Consider the following 21961-nt stretch of genomic DNA (forward strand, 5'->3'; position numbering starts at 1 on the left):
CAATCCAGACTTCACCTTCGTGGCTTCATACAATGGCTTCTCAAGTGAGGATTCTGAAAATTTGTTCTTATCTTGTATTCAAATAAAATATGAAAAAGTGGCATGCATGGACACCACTATCACTTGCTTGGCCCCAGCAATTTTCCTAAGTCACAGAGGAAGATTCCATATTCTGTCCTTGACTCTAAAACTAGAATCACATGGCTGAAGCTGCCAAATTCTGCTGCTTGCTGGGGCTGCAACTTAATCTCTTTCTTCAATTATATGTTCTCCAGCTTTCTCTTTTTGATCGTTCTCTTCATAGCTTATGCTTGGATGTCATGAAACTTGCTCAGTTGAGAGACTAGAACTCAGAAATCTGCATGCCTCCATTTTCTGAGTACTTGATTAAAGGTGTGAACTGCCATGCCGTGCTTTGCTTCAATTTCTTTTCACAAGATGAGAGAAAATCTGGGTGGGATCTGGCCGAAGTTCACTACTCTCTTAATTCCCTTTAATATAATTAATCTATTTATCCTCTTGAACACAGGATTTAGGACCATTCTACTTCCTGATGCCCTTTTAATTTTTGAAAAATACATTTTGCAATTTTCCTATCTAAGATTGCTACATTTCATCAACACGCTCTTCATAAGCATGATCTACAGAACAGTCTATGATGGGTTGTTTTGAGATTTCCTTTGCCAATGAATTTAATCTTAATCTCTTTCCCTTCATCTCAGGCATACTCTTTTGGACAAGGGCAAAGGGAAGCCACATTATTTAACAAAATATCACACTATCTAGGCAACATACCAAAATTCTTCTCCCCTAAAACCCCAAGATTTAAATCACCCTCAGCAATCATCCTTTAAACTAGTATGGTCCATTAACCAGTGATTACTGTCTTCCACTCCTTTCCTAAACCGAAGTCCTTAAATCCAAATTCTTCCAAACAAAAGCATGGCCAGTCCTATCACAGCAATACCCATGTCTCTGATACCAACTTCTGTGTTAGTTAGGTTTTTGTTACTCTAAAGAGACACAATGACCAAGGCATCTTTTATCAAAGAAAACATTTAATTGTGGCTGTCTTGCAAATTGAGAGGTTTATTCCAGTATCATCATGGCAAGAAGCATGGAGGCTCAATGCAGACATGGTACTTGAGCAAGAACTGAATGTTCTACATCTTGATCCATAGGCAACACAACCAGACTGGGAAACTGAATGTAGCTTGAGCATATATAACCTCATAGCCTGCCTTCACAGTGACACACTTCCTCCAACAAGGCCATACCTCCTAATAGTGCCACACCAACCATTTAAACACTTGAGTGAATAGCAGCTATACCTATTCAAAGCAAAACACTGGTAAAATACTGCTTATTAGAAGAGACTTCACTTGCTGGGCTGCACATTGGTACTGATATCTCTTGTGATTCCACCAAAAAATTCGTTATTTGTACAAGTCTTCTGTCTTGCCCAATTGTTGTTTTGTGGATTTTCTTATTATATCACTTAAAGTAAGGGTTTTGAGAATTTGGCATACTCTTGTAATCAAATTAAATATAAAAAAGTTAAAAATAAAAGAAAAATACAAGGGGACTCTTTATGACTAGGATGAAGAAAAGCAGTAGTAGGAAGAAGGAAAATGAAAGACAATGAGATGGGAAAATTTCATTGATATTAGTATATATACACAGTGGAGTATTATTCAGCCATTAAAAACAATGAATTCATGAAATTCTTAGATAAATGGATGGAACTGGAGAATATCATCCTGAGTGAGGTAACCCAATCACAAAAGAACACACATGGTATGCACTCACTGATAAGTGGATATTATCCTCAAAGCTTGGAATACTCAAGACACAACTCACATATCAAATGATGCCCAAGAAGGAGGACGAACAAAGTATGGATACTCTAGCCTTTAGAAGGAGGAATAAAATACCCTCATAAGGAGATACAGAGACAAAGTGTGGAGCAGAGACTGAAGGAAAGACCATCCAGTTACTACCCCACCTAGGAATCCATCCTATATACAATTACAAACCCCTGACACTATTGTGGATTCTCATAAGTGCTTGCTGACAGGAGCCGTATATAGCTGCCACCTGGGAGGCCCTGATAGTACATGACAAGTATAGAGGGGGGTATCTCTCTGCCAACCATTTAACTGAATTCCCCAATGGATGAGATAAAGGACCAAAGGAGCTGAAGGAGTTTGCAGCACCATAGGAGGAACAATATGAGTCACCAAGTACTCCCAGAGCTCCCAGGGATACAACCATCAACCAAAGAGTACACTTGGAGTTACCCATTGCCCCAGACACATCAGCAGCAGAGGATGATCTTCATGGATACCAAATGGGCAGAGGCTCTTGGTCCTGGAAGGACATGATACATTAGTTTAGAGAAACACCAGGACAGGGATGTGGGGTGTGTTGATTATGGAAGTGGAGATGGGCTACAGGATTTTCAGGAGATGGGAAACCAGGAAAGGGGACAACATTTGAAGTGTAAATAGAGAATTTACCTAATTTTAAAAAAAGAAAAGAAAATTTTCCCAATGGATTTTAGTTATGTATAACCAGTGTACATTATTAAAACAAATATAAAGAACAGTTTTAGATCTTTAATATGATTCTTTTGCAGAGAAAATATTTTTCTAGTTACTGTATCTAAAAGTAGACATAGAAATCCATGGAAGTTGTCTCCTTATACAATATGCTACTTTGTAATTCAATTATTACATAAATTTATAATATATACACATATATATACTCATGTATATTTGTAATTATATATGTGAGACATTTATGCTTATATGTAGTACTTATACCTTTATGTTAATATACAGGAAAACAATAATCTATATATAAAAATAGATTTACAGATCACTCAAATCTTTTGAAATCAAATATTAATCTCATTTTAAGCCACAGAGGCCCAGCATTCATCAGACTATCATATATATATATATATGCATAGATATAAAAATGTTACCAAAACAGTTTTTAGAATCTTCAAATCAATAGTATACCTCAAAAGACTCAATCAAATCCTATCCATTTTTCCACACTAAACTTTGTAAGACTCTTGAATACCAATGTCATTTCATTGATGACCCGAATTGGTATCTGTTTCCTAAAAGTTTGCTAGGATTAGATTTTCTGTTTCATAACCTGCACAAGTTTTGTTTACCAACCCAAAATGCATTTTATATGTCAAAAAGAACAAAAAACCTATGTTGTTAAGAGGCCAATACTCAGATATATACTTTAGGTTTATATAAAAATGCTTTGTTAACTATGAACTACACACTGGCTCTGCCAACTTTTAGCATATAGTGAATCCATGTCTACCTAAAATCAATATAAACAAATGAAAGCTGAATAGAGATCAGTTGTTACTTCAGTAGTCCACATTGATACTTTCTTTCTTGGCTTAAATGAGTCTTCAATACAATTAAAATGACTTATAGTCATTTCTACACAAATACCTTCTTCTTTGACTAATCTTTTTTCATTTAATAAGACTATTTCTACTTCCCAATATTTAACTTTCATGTCATTGGTGTGATGGCTCTCCTGATATCCACAAACAAAAGGTTACTCCTTTTGTGGGATACAATATTACTTTGAATCTATAGTTCTTACTTTGAGAATTATATCCTAGTTAGTTTTACTTTTATCTAGTGCTTCATTTTACTTTGTACTACTGGAGGGCTCAACCCATTGCTTATTATAAGATACTAACCAGCTCATTTTAGGATAATAATAGGTTAATAATAAAAAATTAAAAAAAGAAGAATCTATTAATGCAGGAAATTAGAATATTTATAAATAAATATTGTTACTATTATGAGATATAAAAGAAAATCCATGGAGTAGTTTATTTAACCAAATAGAGCATTTTCCACATATAAAGGAACTATACTGTCAAGCTCACACAAGGGTCATTGCAAAGTCTTTCTGCAATACTTTACTAACTTTTCTCACCGCTTTCCCCTTTCTTCAATTGCTTTATTATTCTCTTTTGTATTTCTTTTGAAACACAGTTATTTTGTGTAGTTCTGGCTATTCAAAAAGTCACTGTGTAACCCAGGTTTGCCTTGGACTCACTCACAGTGTTCCACCTGCCTCCACCTGGCAAGTGCTGGGATTAAAGGCTTGTACCACAACCACACAGCTGTTTTACTAATCTATAGCCAACTGAAAAATTCTAAGATAATTTTGCTTTGTCTCACTTTTTACAATAGAGAAAAATAAGAAATCAAGGCCATAGAAACTTGAAGGTTAAATTGCAAGAACAATTCACTATAAGAGAAAGAAAATTATCCTGATTGCAGAATGGTAGCTATTTGACATTAATAATGATGAATATTTAACCTCAAGGCACATTACATTCAATGTCACTTATTTAGGAAGTCAAGAATATATATATTAAGAAAATATTAAAATACTGTCTTTCCAGGGAAAATGGGTAAATTTGTGAAATTGTGTTGGTTCCATGATATTATTTTGAAAAATGAACTTCTCTAGAAAACCTTATTTCTGCAAAATAGGAAATATTCTAACTAAGAATGCAGCCTGAGAAGTATAAAGGACTGAAAGTACCTCTTTGGAGAAGTTCTGAAAATTATAAAAAGCAGGACCATGATATAATTTCCTCATGTCTTTAGCATAGGACATAGAACCTACTATCAAACTCCTCACAATGATAATACTGTTGTAAATCAACATAAAATTATAAAATATTATGCTAAATATATATTATTATATTTCCATAAACCCTTATTTTGACACTGACAATTGGTTTGGATTAATAACAACAAATAACCACCTCATTTAGAAACTTATACAGGGGCAGAGTCTGTAACTATCCAAATCTCTTTTCTTTTACTTAATGAACTGGATCAAGTGTTTAAAAATTATCTATAGTTGGCTCATTATCAGAATTGCCAGTTGTTCATGAATACTGACAAAAAGAGGAAGAAAAATTATGTACATTTCTGCAATAACTTGAATTGGAAACATATGAGTCTGAAACAGTTACTAATATGAGATAAAGCTGGGGAAGTTTCATACAGGAAGATAAAGATCTAAGATTTAAAATGTACAGATATTTATGCACAAAGATATGAGAAATAGAATTTTGGTAACTGTGTAAATTATGTAATGACTAGTCAATTATCACATATATTTATTAAAAATATAATTGTTATTATATAACCAACAAAGAGTGGTTTGAACAATAAATACATTTGTTTCATACTTAAATATAAATCCACACGTTGGGTTTGCAAGACTGAGTAATAAGTTCTGCAGTGTCATCAAAGATACAGAAATGTTCTTTTGCTTTATCTCCATTACTCCCATAATAATTTCCACTCTTAGTGTTCGTCCCCTTATGTAATGCATATACATTTTGCCTAAACAAATCTCCATACTCAAAAGATAAGCTGTTTTTCAGCTGTTACTCTATACAGTAAATTACAACTAAAAAAGGCTGGGTAAGGAAATGATATTCTGTGTATAACCTAGCAACTGAGACAGAACCCATCACAGCTGAAATTCCAGGCAATCAGACACTGGAGGAAAACTAACAAAACACAAATAGGTAAAACAAATACCAAAATGCTGCCCACCAAATTATATCTGTTGCAGTATCTTTTTTTTTTTTCTGCCTAAAAATACAAGCTTTTAGCATGATAGCACTGGGACACTTTGAGACATTTGCTCTTGCATTTGGAGTATTCCCAGTTCTTGATTGTGATTTTGTAGAATTTTCATTTAGTTTTTTAAGAAAAATGTCTCGTTTTATAACTCAGGCTCATCTGGGACTTGCTGTCTATCTCAAACTGACCTGTACTTCGCTGTTGGTACGCCACAGCACCCTTGCAGAGGTAACATTCAGACATGGGTCACCACACTCTTAGTCTATTTCCTTGTCAAGAAAATCATGTAAAACTGAATTAGTATTGATTTACCTTGTTGCATTTTTAGGTTTCTTTTAACTCTTTTAATAAAAGAGAAGTGTTGGGGAAGAAAGGGACTTTCTTCTCTACTTCCTCTATGTAGCTCAAATGAAAAACATCCATGGAAGCCCATAGCATCTTTCTCCTTTGCTGACTTCAAAGTAAATTCAATATGATACCTATTTCCATGTTTTCTATTCAGAGGAAAAATAGTGTCATAGTTGGTGTATGTTATTTTTGCAGAACTATTTCTCATATAATTTTGGTAAATAAAGATTTATTGAAACACATCTGTGCCCACTTATGTATCATCTATTGATGTTTCCATCCTATGATAACCGAGCTAATGTTTGTGAATACAACCATATGTGTCTCTGGTTGAGAGTCATCTGAAGAGTTGTCACTGAACATAAAAAGTCTAAAAAATTCATTTTGTCTGAATAAAGTTGAAATCTACATAGGCAAAATTACAGACATTGATATTTGGTAGCAAATGGCATCTGTGTTAGGGAATGTAGAGATGTAGATGTGGGAAACCAAGAAGCAGCAAGACAGCATATATGAAAACAGGAGTTCCTATCCAACATTCCAATCCATTCATATTTCATTTGGAAGATGAAGCCTGGAAATAAAGCATAACTTCAAGATGAATTAATGTGCTAGATAACAGAAGGAAAAAATTATAAATTGAGAACACAAAATTAAAACTTCTTGCTTAAAATTATATCAAATAAAAAAAAAGAAGACAAAAAAAAAAAAAAACTTCTTGCTTAGTTATCTTTTTGAGGAATTTCAGCTCATCCAGGAGTCTAAGAGAAAGATGAGCTGAAAATAGCTTCCTACTAATAGTCTTGGCCTTCTTTAACTCTAAGACAAAACCCCCACATTTCAGATGAAGTGATAGGTGATTTTTTTGTTTGAAAGTAATACACAAGTACATATGTGCTATGCTTTCATACAATTTAACATATGTGCTTACCTTTTTTCAGCAGGCAAACATACATTTTATTGGAATTATGTCAGAGTCAGTTGGTGAGTAGGAAAAATACGAGCAGACATGGGACTCAAGACTGTGTCCACAGATAAGCTTCACACCATCCTCAACGGTCAACAAATGGCAAGCTTAGAACGAAGGAAAATGGACTTCAAACAACTTCTCAATGTGTTTGAGGATCCCTTTTAAAATTAGGTTTTGAAAAACATCTAAGCCTACAGAAATATATGTGCTTTCTAACAACGCTATAGTGCTCCAGTGAGGCTATATCCTAACTTCATAATCTTAATGAAAGAAATATAGTATCATTTTAGATTTGTTCATTGTACCATTAGGAAAATCTAACTTCTTGCCTCTAACTTAGAGGAAAAACTAAATATATTTTATTTTGAAAAAATACCATTCTTTTTACTCAGTATTCTTTGTAGGTGGGTTCCTACTTAGTATGATTGGAATATATTTAGAAAAAGCTTATCTGACTGAATATAACTTTTCTCCCCCCCCCCAAAAAAAGACTGAAAAACCCACATAGAACAACTCATTTCCGGAAATCAAAAGTTTCCATCTATGCTGTTCAGAATAAAATCAGACCTTTGAGGTCCCATTTTCTTCTAAATAACATTAAAATGATGGAACATTCTCCCTGCAGTGTGTTATAATATAAAATCAATGGCAGTATGTGAAGTACTTTTTAAAATGTAAGCAATATACATATAAATGGACCTAACATTAATGTTCAATGACCGCTCTGTAATCATTGTGTTAATGTATATAATTATTTGTTTGAAGAGGTTAGCTTAAGTTCTTTAACTTGAATTCAGCAGAAAACTGGGCACAAAATCAAAAGGTACAAATGAATTAAAAGGAATTCACTAAAGCCTATTTTAACTGACTCATAAACCTAGGGGGAGATCCTTCATGGAGTAATAAAATAATACTCAAAATTAAGCTATTGTGTGCTACCTAAAGACAAAATAACAGAGGGAAAATTTTAAAACCGGAAAAGAATACAAAAAGCAGTTTAATTATTTTGTAATTTTGCCACAATCTAGTAATACTGTTTCTGGGCAGGTTTTAAGTCCAATTAGAGAGCTATTTGTTGCCAACAATGTATGTGTGTTATGGTTTGTAGGTAGTCATATGCTGTCATTTGTGTTGTTGATCTTTACCACTTGGATAACGGTAAAATGAAATATCACAATTTTTTCATTTGCATGTTCCTCATGGGAAGGACAATGAACATTTTTGGCATATTTCTTAGCCATTACTTTGCTATTTTCGAGAAATATTTGAACAGGTCCCAGGACATTTCTGAATATTCAGTTAACTGTTCACCTTTGAGAAATATATAGCTTGTTTTTATCATAAGAAACCATGGAAGAAGGAAACAGTAATTAAAAGCTCATAAATCCCCTTGTTTATAAATGAGCTGTGAGATTATCATAGCATATATTTACAAAATTATTTTTTGATTCCTGTTGCTTTTCAAGGTTGAGAATTGGAAAACAACGCCGGTTTGAAGGCTCCTTCTTTGGGATTATCTATTGAGAATGTAGTGCACATAGTCTGAAAGTTTATGTGGGCTGTGTAATCATTCATTAAAATAATGTAGAAAGATATTGAAAGGGATTTTTTGCTGATATTTCCACATGCATTCTGTTTACACATTCCCAGAAGCAAAACATATTAAAGAATCCTGCTGCTAGAAAGGACTTGGAGAGTTGAAGTATTGCAGCCACCTGTTCCCACTTATGGCATTATCTAACAGAAAAAAGATCCCATATTATTAAGCACTAAAAGAGAATGAGACATTTGAAATGTGTTATGTTTGAACTGATAATTCAGCAAATTTGTTGTAATATCTCTGGAAATGCAGGATACAATTCTTTTTTTTAGGTATTTTGTTTAAATAAGTTTATTCTACGTGGTAATTTTAGTAGCCATATTTTTTAAAGATACTTCCCTATACATAATTTCATCTATTTCCTCAAACATTTATCAATATATGATAATATTTATTTACCACCTCAACTGCTTGTCTTATTAAAAAAAGTTAACCCCATAGGTATTTTTCTATATAGCATCCAGTAGTTTAGAAATATATAAATCACCAAGATTAAGAAGAATAATAATGAATCAAAGAGTTAAATAAATTTAGACTATATGATAGCTAGTTAATACAATGACTTGAATTTTCATTTTTATAACCTTAATTTAAGGTACTTATAGAGTGACTAATTTTTACAGCAATATAGTAGACCTCTGATTGCTTTTTTTATTAAATATTTTTATTTTCTATATTCTTTGTTTACATTCCAAATGATTTCCCCTTTCCCAGGCCCCCCCCTCCCCATATGTCCCATAAACCTTCTTCTCTCCATCCATTCTCCAATCACCTCCCTCATTTTTCTCTGTCCTTATATTCCCCTCCAATGCTAGATCAATCCTTTCCAGGATCAGGACCCTCTCCATACTTCTTCATGGGAGTCATTTGTTATGTGATTTGTGCCTTGAGTATTCAGAGCTTCTGGGCTAATTAATATCCACTTATCAGAGATTGCATTCCATGTGTATTCTTTTGTGACTGGGTTACCTCACTTAGGATGATATTTTCCAGATCAAACCATTTGCCTAAAAATTTTGTGAATTCATTGTTTCTAATTGCTGAGTAACATTCCATTGTGTTAATATACCACATTTTCTGTATCCATTCCTCCTTTGAGGGACATCTGGGGTCTTTCCAGCTTCTGGCTGATTGCTTTTTAAATTTAGATTGAAAACCTTAGAGGTAAATTTCTAAAAAGAATACTTTCATACTCTAGGAGATAATTAACAAAGGAAATATAATGCTATCAGGAACCCTATCTCATTGAATCATTCATGAAACTCTTTAGAAATAGCAACTTGGCTGTATTTTTTGCAATAAAAATTAATGTTGAACTTCCCATTGGTTTGAAATTAAATGGTTTAACCTATGTTTAGAAAATGGGTAACAAATGACTGCTTGAAATATCTAGTTGTTCCTATGCCCCTGTAATCTAATTTAAATGATGCAAGCATTTCTCATTCAATAGTATGAAGTATTATTTATGCTTCAGGATTTTGTTAGTGGGTTTGGGTAAATATTGGTGATATTTTCTGGGTGTGATTCACATAACATTTAAAGGCATGGTGAGGGAACATTAAAATAATCCAATCAGAATGCACTTGCCACAGAGACATTAGATCCTGAAACATTATCCTAAAAATCCATGTGAAAAAGCCAGACAAAATACTGTGTGCCTTAATCCCAGCACACAGAATAGGTAGAAACAGAATGATTAAAGGCACTTCCTGGCCAACAAGTTTAGCTGAATGTAACATGTCTTAAAAAAAAAAAAATAGACCGAACTGGATAGCAGTTGAGTAACAAAGCAAGTGTTGACTTCTGGATTCCAAACATGCACATTCTACTCACAGATACACAACTTATTTTTTTTAATTGGTAAATATTTTTGTCAATTAAAATATTTTAATTATGTGTGCAGGTATATTAAAATGGAAATACTACAAGCTTTTTAACTCTCTGAAGCTACAGATGATAAAACTTTGTCTTATTGGTTTTTTTCCATGTCACACAGGGAGTTGGTAGAAAATCTTATACTAGAACCCAAGGAACCAGACAAAATTGCATGCCCTTCCATTACTACCTGCTGCCTCCAATTCATGCACTTTGTAGTTGATTGCTCTATATTAAATCCATGCCTGCAATTTTAGTTTCAAGCTTTTTGGCAAGTAGAGAAAATCTCATCCACTACTGGTGGGAGGCCAAATTGCTATAAACACTTAGGAGAACTGTTTGGTGATATTTACTGAAATTGAACATATATTCAAGATATGACTCAAATTCTACTTCTAAGTATAATCCAATAAAATATGGATGTATGTTCAGTAGAAAATTTTTGCGTGAATGTTCATTGTACAGTTTTCACTGTTGTCTCACACTGGAAACCCTTAGAAATATAATGGGATACCCAAGAAAGAAGAGCAAAGTATGGATACTCTGGTCTTTATTAGAAGGGGGAACAAAATACCCACAGAACGAGATACAGAGACAAAGTGTGGAGCAGAGACTGAGGGAAAGACCATTCAGAGCCTACCCCACCTAGGAATCCATCCCATATACAGTTACAAAACCCAGACACTATTATCGTTGCCCACAAGTGCTTGCTGACCAGAGCCGGATATAGCTGTCACCTGGGAGTCTCTGCTAGTGCATGACAAATATATAGGGGGACACTCTCAGGCAGCCATTGAACTGAGCACAAGGTTCCCAATGAGGGAGCTAGAGAAAGGACCCATGCAGCTGAAGGAGTTTGCAGTGCCATAGAAGGAACAACAATATGAGCCCTCCAGTATTCCCAGAGCTCCCAGGGACAAAAACATCAACCAAAGAATACACATGGAGGGACCCATGGCTCCAGCTGCATATATAGCAGAGGATGACCTTGTTGGATATCAAAGGGATGAGAGGCCCTTGGTCCTGGAAAGGCTCAATGCAGCAGTGTAGGTGAATGCCAGGACAGGGAAGAAGAAGAGGATTGATTAGGGAACGGGGTTATGAGAGATGGCTTATGGGATTTTCAGGGGGGGGGGGACGAGGAAAGGGGACAATATTTGAAATGCAAGTAAAGAATATATCTAACAAAAAAAGAAAAATAATCAGCAATGGGATAAAAATATAGACTATTCCCATAAGAAAAATATAAATCAGAATGAATACTGTACAACTATATGCAAAAATATGAATGTATCAAACAAATGTAGTTTGAACAAAAATTAGCCAATATAGGTGAGTGTATTCTGCATTAATTCATTTACCAAAACAATCATTCTTGGTACATAGTGAAGGGATGGAAACATGAACTAACTCTTGGAGTTAGATTATTCTCTTTTAGCTTGGATATCAATGTTACATATTTGTTTAGCTTGTCAAAGTTCAACAAACTATGTGGTTAAATTTATGGACCGTATGAAAGAAATATGAAGCTCTTTTTGTACCAAATTAAAAAAAAACAACCTATACATTGACATTACAGTCTATTCCATTCAATGAAATATAAAGTCAGAATAGCCATTCTCATTCTGTGGAGCTTCACGGATTTTAGAGTTTGTTTTTAATCAATTATATGTTTATGCCTTTATTCATCATTTTCCAGGAAAAGTCAATTATAGTGCTAAAACTAGGAAAACTATTAGCCCCATATCCTCTTTCATGAGTCATGTGCCTTATAAATCATCATTTTTACAAGACAGAATGATGTTATATACACACTCACTTCCATAAAATAATATGATCAGATAAATATATGCTGACACATACTGAATATAATATATATTATATATCAAAGATTATATGTGTGGCATCTCAAAAGTGACAGATAAATATGAGAGAAATATTAATATTTTTCTTTTTTTGTTATCCAATCAATAACTTAAGTCATCTATTTATATTTATAATTCTCAAATAACACATAAACTTACATCTAAACTTTTTATGGCAAGAGGATAAAATAGTACTAGCAAATCAAATCTGTATTTTTTCTATTTATTTATTTATTTATTTATTTATATTTTTTTATATTTTATGTTTACATTCCAAATGATTTTCCCTTTCCCGGTTCCCCCCTCCCGATAAGTTCAATGACAATGCTTACCCAAGAATTCACAGCTAATGATTTACATTAAAAGATACACTATTGGCTCCATTATATATTATATATTGCTCCATAAGAGTAAATTAACTTCTTTTCCAACTGCCAATGAACTAAGAAACAAATGTTGTAAATTGTAATTCTGTTCTCACAATGTTTATTAAGTATTATATATCAATATATAATGATGAGTGAGGGAGAGTCAAGAGGGATATGCAATAATGGAGAGAGAGAGAGAGAGAGAGAGAGAGAGAGAGAGAGAGAGAGAGATGAGTAGAAGTTGTGGGGAGAGGAAGACTGTGAGATTAATGGAATTAATTCTCATTGTTAACAAAATACTTAAACAGATTTACAAACTTGCTGATGTAAATGATGTGATGCTTCTTGCAACTCTATCATCTTTTCATTTTCGTCACTTCAGCATTTTTTAAAATGCCTTAAATGGTGTTCTAGTTGGTTATATACTATTAGGGAAGATAGACAAAATATGTTATGGCCAAATGAATTTCAGAACTTCTACATTATTCAAAATGAAACAAATAGCCAATATCTTTATTGAGACACGTCTAGAAATCTATAGTACATTAATGTGAAATTATCACATGGGATAACAGAGTATGTAGCATCTCTCAAAATAACCTGACTAGGTGACTTTGGCGTTAAATTGAAAATACTTCCTTAAATATCTTTGGAAAAAACACTAAAATTAAATGTAATAACAAGAAATTTAATAAGGCAAGATGTTACTTAGCAATCATTTTTGATTGACAACATATAAAGAAATTATCTTAACATATCTTCCAATACAGTGAACAAATGTCAGTATGCAATTACACATACACACACAAATATGTGTCTGTATATATATACATATATATATATCCTTTTTGAAATTCAAATGTATGTCAAACATTTTCTAAAGAATCAACTATATTACCAACAACCCATAGATAGATAGCACATTTATAAGAAATAGTTATTTTGATATAGATGCCATTTACATTCTATTGATCTGATTAATGAATGGTTTACAATTTTCTTTCTATTTTTGAAGCTAATATTGAAACTATCACCCTATATATTGAGCAATAAAAATCTATTAAAATATCAAAATATGATAATTGTCCCCATTTCCCCTAGGGGACATTATTCATAATTCTACAGATATAATTTAATTTTGTGAATTCTATTTTCAATAGTTAATAAATATTAAAATTTAAACTTTATTCTTGAGAAGTAGGTAATCTGCCAATACTATAATGCTCATAAAAATCATGAGTAATGGTTATTTTAATTTAAATATAAGAGATATAATAGCATATATTTGTTGTACAATGAAGTATTAAACATGGTCTGGAGTCTGAAACCTAGAGTAAAATAAAATTAATGGAAATATTAATCTATCTTTTAGTAGTTTATACTTGGATAAAGATTATTAGCAAAAATGATATTGATGAAAGGAAGATTATGTTTTAAATATAAAGACAATGAAGATCTACTTTCACTTCTGGTTCACTTCTGTAAAATCTTGTGGGCCATATGAATCTGAAATAATTGGCCTGGGATTTGTTATTATAAACCTGAAGTTTAAAATGTGGGTCATGCTTTTCCATATTTGCATGCCAAGGTGCACACTCCATTAGCGCTATCACCTCTGGCTTTGCATTCATCCCAGGGAGACCATGCTGGGCATGGGTGAGGAAGTTAGGTCATAGAAGGAACCACTAGGACTCCAGTATTTTCTTTTCTCTGGTTCCTGGAATCCAAGAGGTAACCAAATTTGCTACATGACATATCCCTTACCATTGTATGAGGCAGAAAACCTGTACCGTGATGTACCAAAACAAATGAAAAAAAATTGGAAAGATTTTCTTTCTAGTCATTGAGTAACTTAAAGAGTTAGAAGTCAGAATTTCATGAAAGGGTATGCTTTATTTATTCTGTACCTTTCCCAATTTAATTTAACATGCTACCTTTAACAGAAAAGTTACTACACTAAGAGACAAGTAGTTTAAGTATATCTAATGGGTTCGTTCAAGTTTTAGAAAATTTTAGCTACATTTACTTTTCCTTTTATCTTACTTTTTTTTTACTTCAAGATTCTGACATAGAAAAATCTTAAATATTCCTATAAAATGATGTACTGAGTATATTGAACATTCTTGATAGGTATTACTAAAACATTATATATGTCATTATGAACTTTATCATTGACTTTGAAGCACTTTATTTTCCTATCTGATAGTCCTTGGTTGAAACAACAGTGCAAATATTCTTTCCTCATGGTGATCAGAATAAGTGTCATTTAGACGCCTTGTAAAGTTTATAGATAGTCTGATGTAATTGTAAATGTAGAATGATTTTACTTTGTACAGAAGCATGATGGCGATGTTTTGAAAATTGGAAAAGTAATTAAAATTGATTGCTCAAGATGTAATTCGATTCACAAAGCACTACAGAAGGCAACTTATTGTTGATATAAGGAACTGACAGTTTTCCCAACTGACAAGGAAACATTTTGCAACCTTGTACCCTAATGAAATTCTTTACATAGTTGAAAAATTATTTTGCTATATTTTTATTGCAAACAATATTGTTTTAACCAACTGCTTTTATACCATGAGATGAGTTACAGAGTAGTTCATTTATACCCACCAGAAAAACTGGGACAGTACTGATAGTCTATCTGAGTTTCCTCATGGATAAGGGAATCCTCTTTCCTTGCCATTTGGTATGTTAAGCAGGAATCAAAACAGTTGTTAAGTTAAAAATGAAATATTTCTGAAAATGAAGAGATTTTAATAAACAGACAAGCCTAGTGGAAGAACTTTTGTCACTGAGGACATTTAAAAATCTAAATCTAAATTATTGTACATTTTAAAATATTAGATTATGGTCACTTGCTTTGAAATGCATTTGAATTAATTCTCTACGTTTTTTCTCCTATATCTGAGGTTGTTAAATAACTGCCTGGAATGGAAAAAGCACTGACAAAAAGTAAGTTTAGAACAGAGATCGTTGAAGAAACTTGAAAACTCTGGACAGCATTCAAATCAGCAGGCCCTAATGATTGGTGACTAAGGACTCAAAAGGCAATGATGCATGCCAAGCTCTTTGCTATTTTGAAGACAGAAGCAGTGCTCAAGCTCCAAAATAGAGCTCAATGCCTCATTTTACTGAAAGGATGATCTTGGAAAATTGTAGATCTGTTAGCTTAACACTATTACCTGGGATGATAGTGGAAAAAGTCATTAAACTATCAATTTGAATGTGCCCACAGGGACACAAAATGCTGAATAATGAACAGCCTTGCTTCACAAAGAAGAAAATAACATCAGGTGAAGTTTAGCTTTTTCCCTACTAAATTGATAGTATTTATAGAAAGGAAGAAAAGAATCATATTCCTTCAACCACATTCATCTTTTCCCCTTAATTTATTTGTTTATTCACTTTATACCCCAGTTGCATACTCTTCTCCTCATCACCTTTCACATATCCCATCCTCCCTACCCTTGTGAGAAGGGGGAGGTCGCCAGCTATCAATCTACCTTGGAACATCAAATCACTGCAGGGCTGGGTGCATCCTCTCCCACTGAGGCCAGACAAGGAGGTCTAGTTAAAAAGACAGGGTCCACAGGCAGGCTACAGAGTCAAAGACAACCCCTGCTCCACTTGTTGGGGGAACCTCCATGAAGAGCAAGCTGCATATCTGCTATATATGTGCGATGGTGGTGGCAGTAGCAAACACATTCTTAATGATTCCAACTTACCAAGTCTTAGTTTTTCTTATGCTATTTATTTATGTCTAGTCTTTAATGTAGGAAGACAACATAACATGGTGTTATTTTGAATAACAGGGAATTTTCTTCACTCTACAAAGGAAAGCTATTAAATATTGAATACTTATTTCTTTTGCTTAAGGCTCTTCAGTACTACTAACGTGTTAATGACCTTGGAAGCTATTAAACTCTGCTGAGTGTATTTCCACATCTAGAATAAAGTCTCTTCTGTTCTTCTGAATCTATAGTTTGATAGTATAATTGGCATCTTAAAGTTTCACCCAAAGATAAGTGTTAAAAGCCTATGCCAACTCATTGTGATACTGGGAAGTCATAGAAGCCTAGCGAGATGGAGCCTAGTTGAAGAACTTTTGTCACTGAGGATATATCCTGAAGGAGACATTTAGACAGCAGTCCTTTCTTCTCTCCACTTCGTGGAAGCCATGAGGTGACCAGCTTTGCTCTGTTACTTGTTTCTGCAAATAAAATACAGCTTCACTACAGGCAAAAATACCCAGCACACCTGGGTGAGTCAACATTTCACTGATTTCTAAAACTGCAATCTGAAATAGTTCTTCCCCTTTTAAAGTTCATTCTCTTTTGGGTTTTATTAGTCAGAGAAAGCTGAGTCACACCATCATTATCTGTTGAAATAACAAGTGTATTTGCTAAATGCAAGAAATTATCATGCAAAATTGTTAAATACAAATACTGAGGCATAAATACAAACCAATAGACATTAATGTTAAATAAGAAATGTAATGAATGTGAGAGGGAGTAAGGGGAGGACACCAGGTAAGCTGGATATGGGAGAGGGTAAGGTAGAATTGTTGTAAATATAGTATTCATACATAAAATTCTAAAAAAGAAAAACAAATGCAGAAAAGGAGTAGGGAAATTGCATAAGAGAAGAATGATGTCTCACCATGCCCAATACCCAAATGCTGTCCAGATCTCCATATTCTAATTCTGAGGATCTTTCCTGTACCTCCTTGCCAGGTAGGGATCCTAAATTCATATCATTAATACCATCAACACCCATTGACTGAGTAAAAGTCCTGAGCATTTCCTAGAGATGCCTGAAGATTAGACTTGAGATTTTTCTAACTTGACAGAAGGTCGGCTGTTCGGCTTAAATCCTCACCTTGCTCAAGCCGGGTCTGATCTACTTAAGATGTTCATTCAAAAATCAACACTGAATTTCCTGAAAACTAAACCCTTAAAATGATATTGCTGGTCTACCCCTTAACTGATTGGGGTAACAGGAAAGAGAGCTACTATTATTTGGCCAAATGGACATAGTAATAAACCAACTTCTAGTGACTTATTGTCACACCCACATATCAATTCATTTGTCAGTCCTCAAACTTTATCTTCCAATGAATGGTGAATAACACAGACCCATAACTGGCCAAGGTGCAACAAGTAAGTGGATGCTGAATACACATATTTCACTCTCTCCTGCCAAGACTGGGTGACCTTTGTGGAAGGGGGAGCAGAAAGAGTGAGTGTGAGACAGTGAACAGCTACATGAAAAGAGGGCCATCTGGACACAGCAGGTCAGTTGCACATGTGATCACACAGTGAATGTGATAGCACAGGAAAGCATATTCATGTCATAACCTGGCCAAACCACAACATGGAGAGGGTGTTCAGTGAGAAATAGCATCTCTACCTATCTGAGGCAATAGTAGCCATTTTATCTATGTGGAAAGTCAGATTTCTTTAAGAATGTCTTCCACAGTAAGTTAATCATATTCCAGAATAAATATTATGGACAGCAAAAGTTGCTCTTGATTTATTTAATGGCAAACAATTACACAGGTATGGAACAGGGATCATGGGAAGGTAGATCTGGAATGAAATGGAGGAGGGGAGTGATATGAATCAAAAAACACATTGCACAAAAAAATGAAACATTTTAAAATGGTAATGATGATAAAATGAATAATCAACATGGACATAATGGCCATTGTATGTCAGACGTTAGTCAAGGTTTTCATATATTAACATTGAAAGCATAAAAGGAAATTATTTAAGAGTAAAGAGTGTTGAGCATTTCTTAAGGTGCCTCTCAGCCATCCAAATTTCTTCAGGTGAAAATTCTTTGTTTAGATCTGTACCCCATTTTTGTTTTGTTTTGTTTTTTTTTTGTTTGTTTGTTTTGTTTTTTTGTTTTTTTATTAGATATATTTTTTATTTACATTTCAAATGATTTCCCCTTTTCTGGCCCCCCACTCCCCGAAAGTCCTGTAAACCCCCTTCTCTCCCCCTGTTCTCCCACCCACCCCTTCCCACTTCCCCGTTCTGGTTTTGCCGAATACTGCTTCACTGAGTCTTTCCAGAACCAGGGGCCACTCCTCCTTTCTTATTGTATCTCATTTGATGTGTGGATTATGTTTTGGGTATTCCAGTTTTCTAGGTTAATATCCACTTATTAGTGAGTGCATACCATGATTCACCTTTTGAGTCTGGGTTACCTCACTTAGTATTATGTTCTCTAGCTCCATCCATTTGCCTAAGAATTTTATGAATTCATTTTTTCTAATGGCTGAATAGTACTCCATTGTGTAGATATACCACATTTTTTGCATCCATTCTTCTTTTGAGGGATACCTGGGTTCTTTCCAGCATCTGGCAATTATAAATAGGGCTGCTATGAACATAGTAGAGCATGTATCCTTATTACATGGTGGGGAATCCTCTGGGTATATGCCCAGGAGTGGTATAGCAGGATCTTCTGGAAGTGAGGTACCCAGTTTTCGGAGGAACCGCCAGACTGATATCCAGAGTGGTTGTACCAATTTGCAACCCCACCAGCAGTAGAGGAGTGTTCCTCTTTCTTCACACCCTCTCCAACACCTGCTGTCTCCTGAATTTTTAATCTTAGCCATTCTGTCTGGTGTAAGAAGCCACACACTCTGAAGCTAATAAAAAAGAAACTGGGGAAGACCCTTGAGGACATCAGTACAGGGAGAAAGTTTCTGATCAGAACACCAATAGCGTATGCTCTAAGAGCAAGAATTGACAAATGGGACCTCATAAAATTACAAAGTTTCTGTAAGGCAAAAGACACCATCAAGAGGACAAATCGGCAACCAACAAATTGGGAAAAGATCTTCACCAATCCTACATCAGATAGAGGGCTAATATCCAATATATATAAAGAACTCAAGAAGTTAGACTCCAGAAAACCAAACAACCCTATTAAAAAATGGGGTACAGAGTTAAACAAAGAATTCTTACCTGAAGAACTTCGGATGGCGGAGAAGCATCTTAAAAAATGCTTAAATTCATTAGTCATTAGGGAAATGCAAATCAAAACAACCCTGAGATTTTGTACCCCATTTTTAATAGGGTTATTTGTTTCCCTGGGGTCTAACTTGAGGTAACCCAATCACAAAACAATACAAATGGAATGCAATCTCTGATAAGTGGATATTAATTAGCCCAGAATCTCTGAATACCCAAGGCACAAATCGCATAACAAATGACTCCCATGAAGAAGTATGGAGAGGGTCCTGATCCTGGAAAGGATTGATCCAGCATTGGAGGGGAATATCAGGACAGAGAAAAAGGAGGGAGGTGATTGGAGAATGGGTGGAGAGAAGAAGGTTTATGGGACATATGGGGAGGGGGGATCCGGGAAAGGGGAAATCATTTGGAATATAAACAAAGAATATAGAAAATAAAAATATTAAAATGAAAAAAAAGATTAAAGAGCGTTTGATCCATTATATTTAATGGAATGGAATGATTGGGCTAAAGATATAGCTTGGTGGTAGCATGTTTGTATAGTACATATGAAATTACAGTTTCAATATAAATATAGAATATAATGTTTGAACAATAGTAAGAAATCAGTAATATGTAAAATCTAGTAATTAACTTTGTGTATTAGGAATAGTTTAACCCTTACTTTTATTATTATTTTTGATTTTGTAAAAGAGTGTAGGTGTCACGCAATTCCTTTAGAAAATGCAAATAAATAAAATTAAAATTAAAATTAAATTAATGATACCTGTATAACTGAAATTAAACTGAACACATGATTTCCCCTGTGGCATATAGAAGAGGAGAAAGTGAATGCTTAGTTTAGAAAAATGTCACAAGTCTGAAAGGGAGAGTTTTGACTAATAATTTTTTGTGAAATGATGTGTTAAATGCTTATGTCCTTACTATTAATATTGTTTGATCTTGAGTTAGAGAAAATTGAATGGATTTATATTTATCAACAACAAAGATTTTATTTGTTCACTAAAATGAGAACAAATAAACAACATAGACTTCCAAAGAAAAAAGAAAAAAATAAACTCTATAGGATGTATTATTATCTGGTATAAAAAATGAATTCAGTTATTAAATGAGATCATAGATTTGGGGAAAGAGACACATAAGGGTATATCATACTATGTATGTTTTTCTAGAAACCTAGATGCCCTTGATATTCTTCTCCCTCTTTCTGAATATTTGATATGTATAAAACCTCCAGAAATTTTTATTCTAAATTATTAATTCTCCACCCCCTACAATATTTCACATATATCCAGTGGGGCTGAAAGATGACACGATAGCAGTCAGTTCTTATCCAGGTATACAAATAATGAAGCAGAAATATGAGAACATATGAAGTTTGGTGGTACAAAGTGAGTAAAAAAAATTAAAGTTTCAGCAAATGGTAGAGCATATAATGAAACATATGTAATTGATAAAATGTTTAGAACTACTAAGGAAAAACTCTGGTTCTCTAAACTGGGGTAACAGGAAATCTATTCTGAGGGCAAGATTACCCCTGAAAGCTCCATCTGAAGGTGACAACAGCTCATCATCTACATGATATTTATTTGGAGGCATACAGTTTTAAAAATGGAAGCATCACCTGTCAATAAAAATCTGATGGCCAATAAACTGATAGGGATTAGTACGATTTAGACGATGGGACATCCAGCAAGGAGATGGGAATTCTGGCATAATTTCATATGCAGGAGATTGACCCCAGACTTGGAAGAAGTGGATCCTATGAAACTGAGGAGATATAATCAGCCATGTGGCAAACAGAAGAGTTTAAATGGGTTGTATACATTACAAGCTAGGCAGGGAGCAAGCCTAAGCTTAACAGCTAAGCATCGAAACTTCGGAGTCATTACTTGGGAAACAGGGCATGGGTAGAAAAGCTTGTGGTTACAGCTGACAAAATTTTCTCATAGAAGGGAGAAACGCCTAATGTCAAGTGAGGATAAATAAGTACAAGAAGAAATGTTTTTACATATTATCGTAGAATGGATAAAGAAAATGTGGTACATTTACAGTACAGACTGATTACTCAGCTGTTGCATAATGACATCGTGAAATTTTCAGTCAAATGTATGTATCTAGGAAAATATGATCCTGTGTGAGGTAACCCAGACCCAGAAAGACAGATATGACATGTATGGTACATATTGGCATGTGTAGATATTAGCTGTTAAGTCAATGATTACCAAGATACAATCCATAGTACCATAGAAGTAGGTTTAGACCAGAGGGAGCACA

The sequence above is a fragment of the Apodemus sylvaticus genome, chromosome X (assembly GCF_947179515.1).
Source record: "Apodemus sylvaticus chromosome X, mApoSyl1.1, whole genome shotgun sequence".
Lineage (NCBI taxonomy): Eukaryota > Metazoa > Chordata > Mammalia > Rodentia > Muridae > Apodemus > Apodemus sylvaticus.